The 11,139-nt window shown below is 49.1% G+C and overlaps 1 long non-coding RNA gene across 1 annotated transcript; it reads right to left on the reverse strand.

The window, feature by feature from the left end:
- Positions 1-5,860: 5,860 nt before the first annotated feature.
- LOC122419700 lies at positions 5,861-8,904 on the reverse strand. Its single transcript, XR_006262962.1, has 3 exons — positions 8,661-8,904; positions 8,489-8,561; positions 5,861-6,541 (listed from the first exon to the last, which is right to left on the reverse strand). It is a non-coding gene; the product is annotated as an uncharacterized LOC122419700 (long non-coding RNA).
- Positions 8,905-11,139: the final 2,235 nt, after the last annotated feature.

An 11,139-nucleotide genomic window follows, 5' to 3' on the forward strand; every position in this document is an offset into this window, starting at 1 on the left:
TCCCCAAACACCTTCGTTCTGAGGCACACCAGAAGCGTGGGCTCCAAGACAGTGGGACCCCAAATCCGACGCGCCCAGGCCTGTCAAGGAAGAAGCATGAAAATGTATTAAGCAGAGTGGGAATGGATTTTTATGATTCCACCAAATGTCTGATAGTGGGAACATCGCCCACGACAAGTATGTATCAGCTCGAGAGAGGAGCAGGGGGCGTTTCAGGACACCCTGTGCCCGCGACCTGGTGGTGGCAGCTTCTGGGTGGATGATAAAGTGGCCCAGAGGCCTCCTGCACTCTCCTCAGAGGCTCCAAGGGAGCAGAGCCTTTGCCTAAGCACTGTCTGCAAGTCCTTTCCCTCCCCTCCACCTGCCCGTTCCTGCTGCCCTTCACACTACCCATTGTACAGATGAGGAAACTGAGGCTTAGAGTGGTGCTATGACCAGGAGCCCACAGTTAACAAGCGAGGAAGCCAGGACTTGACTCAGACCTAGGCTCCAGGCTCACGCCCCTCACCCTGCCCACCCTCACTGCCCCCAAGAGGCCTGGGAACCAGGGAACACCCAGGTGAGGGAATTGATCCCAGATGGGGGGTTGGGGCAAGCTGGCTTGAACTGGGCTCCCTGGAGCTACAGCCGCTCGGCCACACGCAGGCTGTGTGACCCTGCCGCAGGCATCAGCCCCACACGCCTCAGTGCCCACAGCTCCTGGGAGGGGCCCATGAGCTCCTGGGAGGGTCAGGTGCGGCTGTGGCCTTGACTCTGCCCAGCGGCCTGCAAGAAATCTCGGACTTCAGTCTGTGTCTGCAGAGCATGCTCCCAGGCCAGGAGCTATGTTAAGCCTTCCATGAGCATTAGCTCATGTTCTTTGCCTTGATGGTGATGATTTGTCTCACCCACACAACAGTTCTGGGAGATCGCCAGGGAGCAGAGCCACCTCCTAAGGACAGACTATTTCCTTGAAATAGTATTTCACTTGTCTGTGAAATTCACCATGTTCAACCTCACCAAGTTCCAAAGACAAGTGGAAGTGTCTTATGCTGGCATGCTCACACGCTCGGATGTTCAACACAAGTTAAGATGCCAACTAGAGTGCAGACTCCTAGGAAGAGATGCTTACCTCTCCCTTGGCCTCTTCATCCCTACGGTTTGAGTAGGCTTGGCACATAGTAGGTGCTCAGTAAATATTTCTTGACTGAATGAATGAATGTAATAATCATAATGGACATTTGTATGAGTCATTATAGAATACATGCCAAGGCACATTGCCCAGCCACTGTCTTGCTCGATCCTGATGAGAGGTGTTGGTGGTTATGGTCCCTCTTTGAAGATCAGGAAATGAAGACAAAGAGAGGAAAGAATAGGAATCTCCTCACTTTCATGGCAAATCAAACCCTCTCTGCTTATCAGATTCCTTTTTGTCCATCAAGATTGAGGTTACATGTCACCTCCTCCAGGAAACCGTCCCAATCTTCCCCGCAGTTCATCTTTTCCTCTCCTATCTCCCAGAGCCTTTCACCAAGCTTCTATTATTGTTCATTCACTCTCAGAAGATACTAGAATTGGCCACATATATGCCTGTCTGCTCCTAATGACAGTGTCTTTTACTCCTCACAGCTCAATGCGATTTCCAACACAAAGTAGGTGCTCCATCAGTATGTATCGACTGAAATATGTCCTCAGTAATTTACCTGTGACTAACATGTCAGAGCTGGAAAAGACTTTAAAGATCCTCCATCATTCCCTCATTTAATAGTCTTGCCCGTATTATACAGAGAACCAGCAGCAACTCTGTCTCCTGAGTCCTAACTCAGAGCTCTCTCCAACCACCAGACCCCAACTAACACCCAGACTTAACCTCTAGGGTCAATTTCAATGGATCAGTGATGGTTACCCCTGGCTGAAAGAGAAAGTGTGCCGTGATCAATTAGTGATGTCTGCCACTGATACAGGATGGAAGCGTGGCTGGTAGAGGGTTGTCAGATGACCATGGCATCAGTTCAGGCCGTTCACATCAATCAGAACTGCGCTTGATTGATAGGTTCCACAGCCCCGATGGAACTCATAGGTGACCCCTCCTGTTGTCACATCTCCCCTAGCCAGCCCTTCTCTCCTACTCTGCCTTTGTTTGCCTCTCCAGTCAGGTTGAGGTGTTTCTCGAGGGCAACGACTGTCTGATTAATTTCTGCACTCCCACTGCCTGCATGGAACACAAGGTCCTCTGTGAGTGAGGGGAGCAAAATAATTAAACTTGGTTCAGCAATCACGGGTCCATAAGGTAAGTGGGTGGACATGCAAACGGACAGTGCAGTCTCAGATAACACGCCCCCAAATGTCCTGTCTGCATCAGCCTCGCTGAGTGGGAACAGGAGAGGATCCGGTGCCCCAGGACTTCTGGATTCGGGCTTCTCACCGTATCCAGGAATGCCTGCCTGAGCTCCCGTTTTAGGGGTGTGGAAAACACACACTCATCTCTCCAGCTGCGGGTTGGCACATTAGCAGAATATCCACAAAATATAGGTTTGGGGAAATCATCCTATAAAATGGAATGAACCATTTTCCAAAATAGAAAATTGCCCAATCGTTAAAGTGCTTTTTTTTTTTTTAACTATTCACATATCCATGGCCTTTATTCCCAACAGCCCTGTTCCTGCTGTGTTATGGAGGGAGAAAAATGTGGATTTATTTGCATTTTATAATATCCCATTCTCTGTATGAGGCTCACATGCCAAGGATGTGTGAAGAGACATAAATACTCCAGTTCAGTTGTAAAAGCATGGAAATTTGGAATTCTGAACCTTCTGATTTCAATTGTTTACAAATTCTTTCTCTGTCCTGTGATTTGTTCAAGGTACTCAGTAAGCAGACAGGTCTATAAAAAGACAGAAGGCACGTTGTTTTTCATTAAAGATGACCCTGGGATCTCAATCTTTCAAAAATAGATTCTGCTTTTGCCTTCCCTGGAAGAATGGAAACCTTTAGGTTTTTAGAAACAAGGAAGGGAAAAATGAAGTGCATAAATTGTAAACAAACAACCTCAAACAGAATGAAGTATTTTTTAATTAAGTCTAAGTTATAGTTCCAGAAGGTGCCTCTTGCAGCTTCATTCCTGTGAGTATCTAAGAACTACAGAGAGGATGGCATCCCACCCTGGGATACAGACATTGTGTTAGTTGAATGAGATGTCTATAAGGATGAAGCTGGATACAGCTGGGTACCCAGAACCAGGCACTGGTTTCAGACCTTCTTGTGATTAGCCTTATCTCCTTTGGGGACATTTCTGTTTCTATGTTCCCTGTCAGTGACCTTGATCAAACATTTAGTCCTTATTTCAAGTCGTGTACGAAGCACCTATTTGGGACAAAGCCCTAGGCAGGAATCTGAGGACCCAGAAATGGATGAGATCAATTCTTGCCCTCCCAACACCTACAGCCAAGAACAGTGCCCCCAATTCCACTGAGTATAACGGAAGGGGCCCACCAGCAGGTTGGGGTTGCCTATGGGAGCTGGTGGGAGGTGTGATATGGTGATTTGAAACAAGAAACACGTAACAAGTCTTTCTCCCTGCTTCTGGCATAGAGGTCCTAAAACCCTCAGTATTTCCTAAGTGATAAGAGCGATAAAGGTGTCTTGATACTCGTAACAAACCTTTTCAACTTCACCTGAGTTTATGGGAAAGAGGTGACTTTTGGATACACCTAAGGATGGTTGCCAGGGGAACCAGCCCTGTGATTGGAGGGCTGGGATTTTCAGTTCCGCCCGCCTGAGCTCAGGGGGGGCTGGAGGTGGGTGAACAACTGGAGATTCATTTGGGGAGGGGCAGCCTTGAAGAGGGCACAGAAGTGCCACATCTCTTCCTGCACACCTTGCCCTGTGCGTCTCTTCCTCCTGGCAGTCCCTGAGTTATAGCTCTTTCTAATGAACTGGTGATCTAGTAGGTAAAACGTTTCACTGGCTCTGTTTTCTGCTCTAGCAAATCCGCTGAACTGGTGGCGAGGCGGCGGCAGAAGGGCGGAGAGAGGAGGGCTTGGTGGCAGGGTGGGGGGTGGGGGGGCGTCACCAAAACCTCCAAGAATCGCCAGTCAAAAGCACAGGTGACCACCTAGACTTGTGATTGCTATCTGAAGTGGGGGCGGGGGTCAGTCTCGTGGGACAAAGCCTTTAACCAGTAGGATCTAACTCTTGGCTCCGAGTGGGTAGCGCCAGAACTGGGTTGCACTGTGGGACACCCAGCTAGTGTCGGGAGAACTGCTTGCTGGGGAGAAAAAATTCACACGTGGTGCCTGGTGATGGGACTCTCCCGGGGTCTAGAGGCCTGGGTGACACACGTCCAAGGAGTCATTCTCTTCCTCAGACGCCTTCAAAGAGCTCTTTGTACACCTGATTGTGAATTTTTTTAATTCATAGATTCAGTGATTACCACGTGGCAGGCACCCACTGGATCTCCTTGGATGTCAGCTTATTTAATCACTTAGTCACATCAGGGGTGCATGCGTGCACGCCAAGTCGTTTCAGTCGTGTCTGACTCCTTGTGACCCTATGAACCATAGCCCGCTAGGCTCCTCTGTCCACGGGATTCTCCAGTCAGGTATACTGGAGTGGATTGCCATGCCCTTCTCCAGAGGATCTTCCCAACCCAGGGATCGAACCCTCATGTCTTAGGTCTCCTGCATTGGCAGGTGGGTTCTTTACCACTTGCGTCACCTGGGAAGCCCAGTCAGGTCAGGAGTTTGTTGTTCAGTCGCTCAGTCGTGTCCGACTCTTTGAGACTCCATGGACTGCAGCCTGCCAGTCTTCCCTGTCCTTCGGCATTTCCCGGAGCTTGCTCAAACTCGCGTCCACTGAGTCAGTGATGCCATCAAACCATCTCATCCTCTGTCGCCCCCTTCTCCTGCCTTCAATCTTTCCTAGCATCAGGGTTTTTCCAGTGAGTTGGTTCTTCGCATCAGGTGGCCAAACTACCGGAGCTGCAGCTTCAGCATCAGTCCTTCCAATGAATATTCAGGGTTGATTTCCTTTAGGGTTGACTGGTTTGATCTCCTGCTGAGACTCAAAGACAAGAGTAAATTCTTAAGAGGAAGTGGCAGATCAGGATCCAGCCCAGAGCTTCTAGTTACAAACTCGGGGGTGCTGTCTCCCCGGAACCACACTCTGCCTTCCTAGATGAATCCTGGGTATCTTTAAATGCCTAGCGGACTCCAGACTTCAGATGAATAAACCTGATGGCAGAGTGTGCATTGGAGACAGTGCCAGCACCAGGTGCGTGATCCAACTACTTCATCTTACAAAAGAGGAAATGTGGCCCAGAGAGGGAGTTGACCCTCCCAAAGTCACTCGGCACTGGGCCAAGCCTGGAACCCGGGTGTCCCCCCTCAGTGCTCCATGCCCAGCTCCACGCCGCCCACACATCTCCTGTCCCTCCCTCACCCTCCAGTGACATGTGGGTACGACTCAAAAGCCATCTCAATGGAGTCGCTGTCAATATTTTCCATTTGGCTTGCAGGTTAGCAAGATTCCTTTTCTGCCTCGCAGTTCCAGACAATTTATGCTTCCATTCTCAAAACAGATTTCTACCCTAATAAAGGCTTTTATTACTATTATCCACCTGTCATTACAAGGCATTAGACAATTACAGAGCACAAACTGACTCTCCCACCACGCACCTTCCCCTGTACTCTTGGCAGGGGGAGGGGCGCACATAAACAGAACATTTCATTAAAAAAATAGAGATGAATCTTCCGTTTTTTTAAAGCAATGCCAAGACTGCTACCTTCGCTTTTGAAAACTTTGTTGTGAAAAGTCACTGGCGTGAGCGTGAGGGGAATAAAAAAGAAGTGTGGGCTAGAAAACCATCTCCAGCCCCGTTTTGATTGCCAGACGATTGACAAAATAATTTGTACCCATCGATGCTCATGAAGGGAATTTTTACAATGGATTTGCCAAGCAGATTTTTAATTTTAATCAGTAATGAAAAAATGACAACCCGGATCACAACAAGACATCAGTCGCCGAGCGGGCTTTGCAGTCTCTGTCAGGCAGGCTCCATCAGGGACCCGCACCTCCGTGAACATCAATCACGGGTTTCAAACTCCTGTACATCTTCAGGATTTAATTAGACATTTAAGTTCTTTACCCGCAATTTGCAAAACTGTCACTTACCAAAACTGCAAGATGCTAAAAAATGTTCTGTGTGAGTCCCGGGAGTTTGTTTATTAACAAGCTGGAAATTAACCTTCGGACACCCACTAGGCACCTTCATTCAGCTCTGGCCTTCGACCCACAGCTATAGATATTTTCAAAAAGCAAAACATTAAAAGTTGATGAGTGTGGTAAAAAGCTGCACCCAACTCTGCCGTGGGAAGACAAGGGAGAGGAGGAATCGATGTGATGGAATGGAACTTATTTTGAGACTTTCTTGGGCATGATGCCGGGCCACGGTACAGAAGACGGAAGGGCTTTAGAAGCAGATTGGGTCCTGGCTCCGTTCCGTACCTGCTGTGTGGCCTTGAGTCAATCACCTGGCCTCTCTGAGTGTTTGTTGCCTATACACCTAGAAATAGATAAGTAAAAACATGAATGAATAAATAACCACCCTTTGTTAATGAATTGCAATGGTTTATATAGAACTGCTATAGACTGCCTGCTTGTTGTTGACCGCTGTTATTCAGCCTATGTGGGCAATCAGACATCTCAGGCATGTCTGATTCTTTACGACCTCATGGACTGTCTGACTCATGGACTGTATCCCACCAGGTTCCTCTGTCCATAGCATTTCTCAGTTAAGAATACTGGAAACTGGAGCCCATTATACAGAGTGAAGTAAGCCAGAAAGATAAAGACCACTACAGTATACTAACACATATATATGGAATTTAGAAAGATGGTAATGATAACCCTATATGAAAAACAGAAAAAGAGACACAGATGTACAGAACAAACTTTTGGACTCTGTAGGAGAAGGCGAGGGTGGGATGTTTCGAGAGAACAGCATCGAAACATGTGTATTATCTAGGGTGAAACAGATCACCAGCCCAGGTTGGATGCATGAGACAAGTGATTGGGCCTGGTGCATTGGGAAGACCCAGAGGGATTGGGTAGAGAGGGAGGTGGGAGGGGGGATCGGGATGGGGAATACATGTAAATCCATGGCTGATTCATGTCAATGTATGACAAAAACCACTACAATATTGTAAAGTAATTAGCCTCCAACTAATAAAAATAAATGAAAAAAGAAAAAAAATAATAAAAAAAAAAAGAAGAAGAAAAAAGAATACTGGAGTGGGTTGCCATGCCCTCCTGCAGGGGCTTTTCCTGATCCAGCGATCAAACCCACGTCTCCTGCATTGGCAGGCAGAATCTTTACCACTGAGCCACCTGGGAGGCCCTGTGAAAGGAAAAGAAACAAACTCTCATAGGGCTGGGAAGCCCGTGTAGAGTGCCTAAACAAGGTTAATTCCACCTTGCTTGACGGGTACTTTTAGCTTGTGCAGAGGATTAGGAAACGTCCCACCCATGTGAACACGGATGTAGACAGACACTCGCGGTTCACGAATGCAAAAGGCAGATCAGTACTGCAGCTACCCTGGCAGGAAGAAGGGTCCCTCACACCAACCCAGCACAGTGACCTCCTGTCCCAGGATCGTTGGCCAGCAGCTGTGACTTGCAAGACATATCATATATTTACCGTCTGGGGCTTTCACGTTCCCCTTCAAAAGCCCCTAAAGCTGTGTTTGCTTTGAAATCTTTGGGACTTGGAGGTTTTCGTTCTGTCTGGTTTTCTGGTCTACATGTTGCAGAAATACATCTTCTCGGTTTAATTTTTCATTGACAAGAAGGTGACTTGGAAGATGAGGCTCCCAAGGTTTGCTGCGCCTCTTAGCTGAGTTGTACCACTCGGGAAATTAGCAGGGCCTTCTCCTTTAAGAGAACCTTGGCTTAGCCGGGCGCATTATTGAAATGAACATAAAAGGTGGATTGTGAAAAACCTATTACTCACAGATAAGAAATGCACCCCAGGCAAAGCTGAGGAGGGTAAACTTCTTTTCCAGCTGAAGTTTCTTTCAAGTAATGGTCCCTCCCTGCCCCCGAGAGTGGTGGGATGGGGAATTATGGCGCCTGCAAGGGCCCTTCTCACCTAGCCCAACTGTCCACAGTAAGACAGGCCGCCGTGTTAAACCAGTTCACTAGTCAAAATGACAACATGGATTTTGCAGTTTCACCCCTGCTGAAATTACCTGTCCTCACTGAATCCCCACCGCCTTCCTGAGGGAGATGGACCAGGCACGGTCTCATTACCTACTAACCAGCCTTCCATCCCCATCTTCCAGGTGACCACGAGGCCCTTTTCCCTCCCCTCCTTCCTGTCCAGCCTGTACTGCAGATTCAAAGAGCCCAAATCTCAGGATGCAAGAGCTGGCAGCCTTGGCAAGTCCAGGCTGGGGCTTTCAACCCCATTTGGGTGCCAAACTCTGCTATGTGATGGTGGCTAGCTCTGTACCTTCTCTGGGCTTGGCTTCCGCAGCTTCTCCTCTGGTTTATGCAGCCACGACCATGGATGAAAAAATGTGCATCTAGAAACAAAAAAAAGAAATTTGAGAATCAGCAGACCTAGGTTTCAATCAACTCTGTCATGAGTTTCTGCCTCTGTGAGTGTGTATATGTGTGTATACCTGTTTTTGTGCATCCGTAGAGCCTGGCCTATTGTGGGCTCTTGACAAACACTGATTGACTAAAAGAACAAAGGTGGTCCTCTTCTCTGCCGCCAACACATGCAGCGTCCTCCAGATAACACCTACTCTGTCTTACAGGGAACCCAGGACCTGGCCTCCCACCCTGATGCTGAACAGGACCCGGGCATCGCTCCTTCCAGACGCCTCCTTCCCACCAGAGCCGCAGCCTGTGACCAGGAGCACAGCAGAGGTATAGAGCAGCTGGTCCCATCTCAGTGAAGGCAGGCGCAGGGTCCACACCCACAAAGGCGCCCCTGGGCATCACCACCCTGGGTGACCTCCCTGGTGCTGTGGGAACAGTGGCTGGGCAGAATGATGCCAGCCCTCCGTGGGCCGGGGCGGGCCGGGGTGGCGGGTTCACGCACTTCAGACGTGTGTGTGTGTGAGCACCCTTCATAATAGGGCTTTGTCCCGGCCCCAGTGAGCCAGCATCTACAGAGCGCTGGGAGGCCAAAGTCATCAGCCCACATGCACAATGCCACCTTTCAGCTCTGGGAGGTTCTGTCCAGAGCCCGGAAATGCAAGAGCATCCAGGGAGAAGCAAGGCAGAGGCCAACGCCTCTCTCTGGGGCTGGAGGAACGCCAGGAAGTCAGCACCTCTCCCCTGGGCATTTGCAAAGAGGAACGCGATGTGGACCATGAGGAAGAGGGAGGAAATCTTTACCCAATGGGTGCTTGCTGTATACCAAGCACTGTGCCAGGCACTTGAGATTCTTTGTCTCACCTCTGGGAGGGTACATTATCATACCCATTATACAGTTGGGTAGACTGAGGGTCTGAGTAGTAAAGTGACCTGCCCACAATCCCCAAGAACCCAGGTGTCTCTTCCTCCAAGGCCTGTGCTCTGTCCCCTCTTCCTCATAGACTCGCCCTCTCCAAACATCCACCTACCTCTCTCACCTCTGCTGGAACAGACCCAGCTGGGTAGAATAGCATTTGGATCCCTGAGCACCCACCCCCCACCCCATCCCCCGCAGCTTCAACCTCACTCAGCTTCTTGCTCCACCTGGGTCATTCTGAGCACGGGGAACTTGCTACAAAATGTTCTTTCATAGGCCGCCCCCCAACTGCCCTGCAATACCCTCTCTTCTCCCAGGATGGGCAGGAAAGGCATCAGAACCTGACCAGTCCCCGAGGCTCCATTGCTCACCCTTCACCAGCTGGGCTGTGGCTCCAGGGGCAAACACTCGGTGCTTTCCCCAGACCAACTGAGGACTGGCTGAACTCCCCTCCAGGGAGAACTATGGTTCACCACCTTCTCCTCTCCCATGGGCCACGTCTCAGCATCCAGAAACAGTGAGAGGGGTGAGAAGACCTGCCCCCCTCAATGCCAAGGCCATTGAGGCTGTAATCAGGGACGGCACCATGAGCTCTGAAAAAATGGTCCAGTGTTCAAGCTCACCATCCACACCAGGCCTTTCTCCATCGCCATGTGCGCTTGGCAGGGCATCCAAGATGAGGTTTGCTTTTGTAAAAGCCTGGGGACTAGAACTAGAGATTCTTTGCCAACAGAAAGCAGCAGAAGGCATGAGAGACCAGTAGTGGAAGAGTGGGGAGGTGACCTGAGTGTCAGAAGCAGAAAGACCTGGGTTCAAGTGACAGCTCCACCACTTCCAAGCTGTGTGCCCTAGGGGGAATTCCTTAACCTCTCTGAGCTTCTGTTTCATCATCTGTATTTGGGGCAAATCATCTTCATCATCAGCCTACCTCATAAGTGTGTTCTGTGCTCTTGGCGCAAGACAAATGCTCCAAGAAGGTTTTCTGTAAATGTTACTATTGACCATCTTTATCATCACGCTCATGCTTTGAGGCTGAACTGCGTTTCTTGTTGTCTGGGGAACCTAGACAACTGGGTCTCCTTTCCTTTATCTAGAGAATGAAAATAAGACTCTCTACTGTGGAAGGATCCAATAAGATAACATGCATTAATGTTTTGTGTGACACCCAAAGAGAATCATATCTCTGATTGATTGAGATATGAGATATGAATCAGCTCTCTGATCAGTTCAGTACTTCAGTTGACTCTTTGCCACCCCATGGACTGCATCATGCCAGGCCTCCCTGTCCATCACCAACTCCCAGAGCTTACGCAAACTCATGTCCTTTGAGTCAGTGATATCATCCAACCATCTCATCCTCTGTCATCCCCTTCTCCTCCTGCCTTCAATCTTCTCTAGCATCAGGGTCTTTTCAAATGAGTCAGCTCTAAGCATCAGGTGGCCAAAGTATTGGAGTTTCAACTTCAGCATCAGTGCTTCCAATGAATATTCAGAACTGACTCTCTAATAGGTGTTTGCTTGTTTGTTTCATTTGTCAGATCAACTCGATATGTCTAGTCCTCAAAGATAATGATACTCAGGGCCACCGCTGACGGCGAGCTGTCAAGCGAGGGGACACAGACCATCAGGGGCTGCGTCAC

This window comes from Cervus canadensis, chromosome 17 (genome assembly GCF_019320065.1).
Source record: "Cervus canadensis isolate Bull #8, Minnesota chromosome 17, ASM1932006v1, whole genome shotgun sequence".
In the NCBI taxonomy this organism is placed as follows: Eukaryota; Metazoa; Chordata; class Mammalia; order Artiodactyla; family Cervidae; genus Cervus; species Cervus canadensis.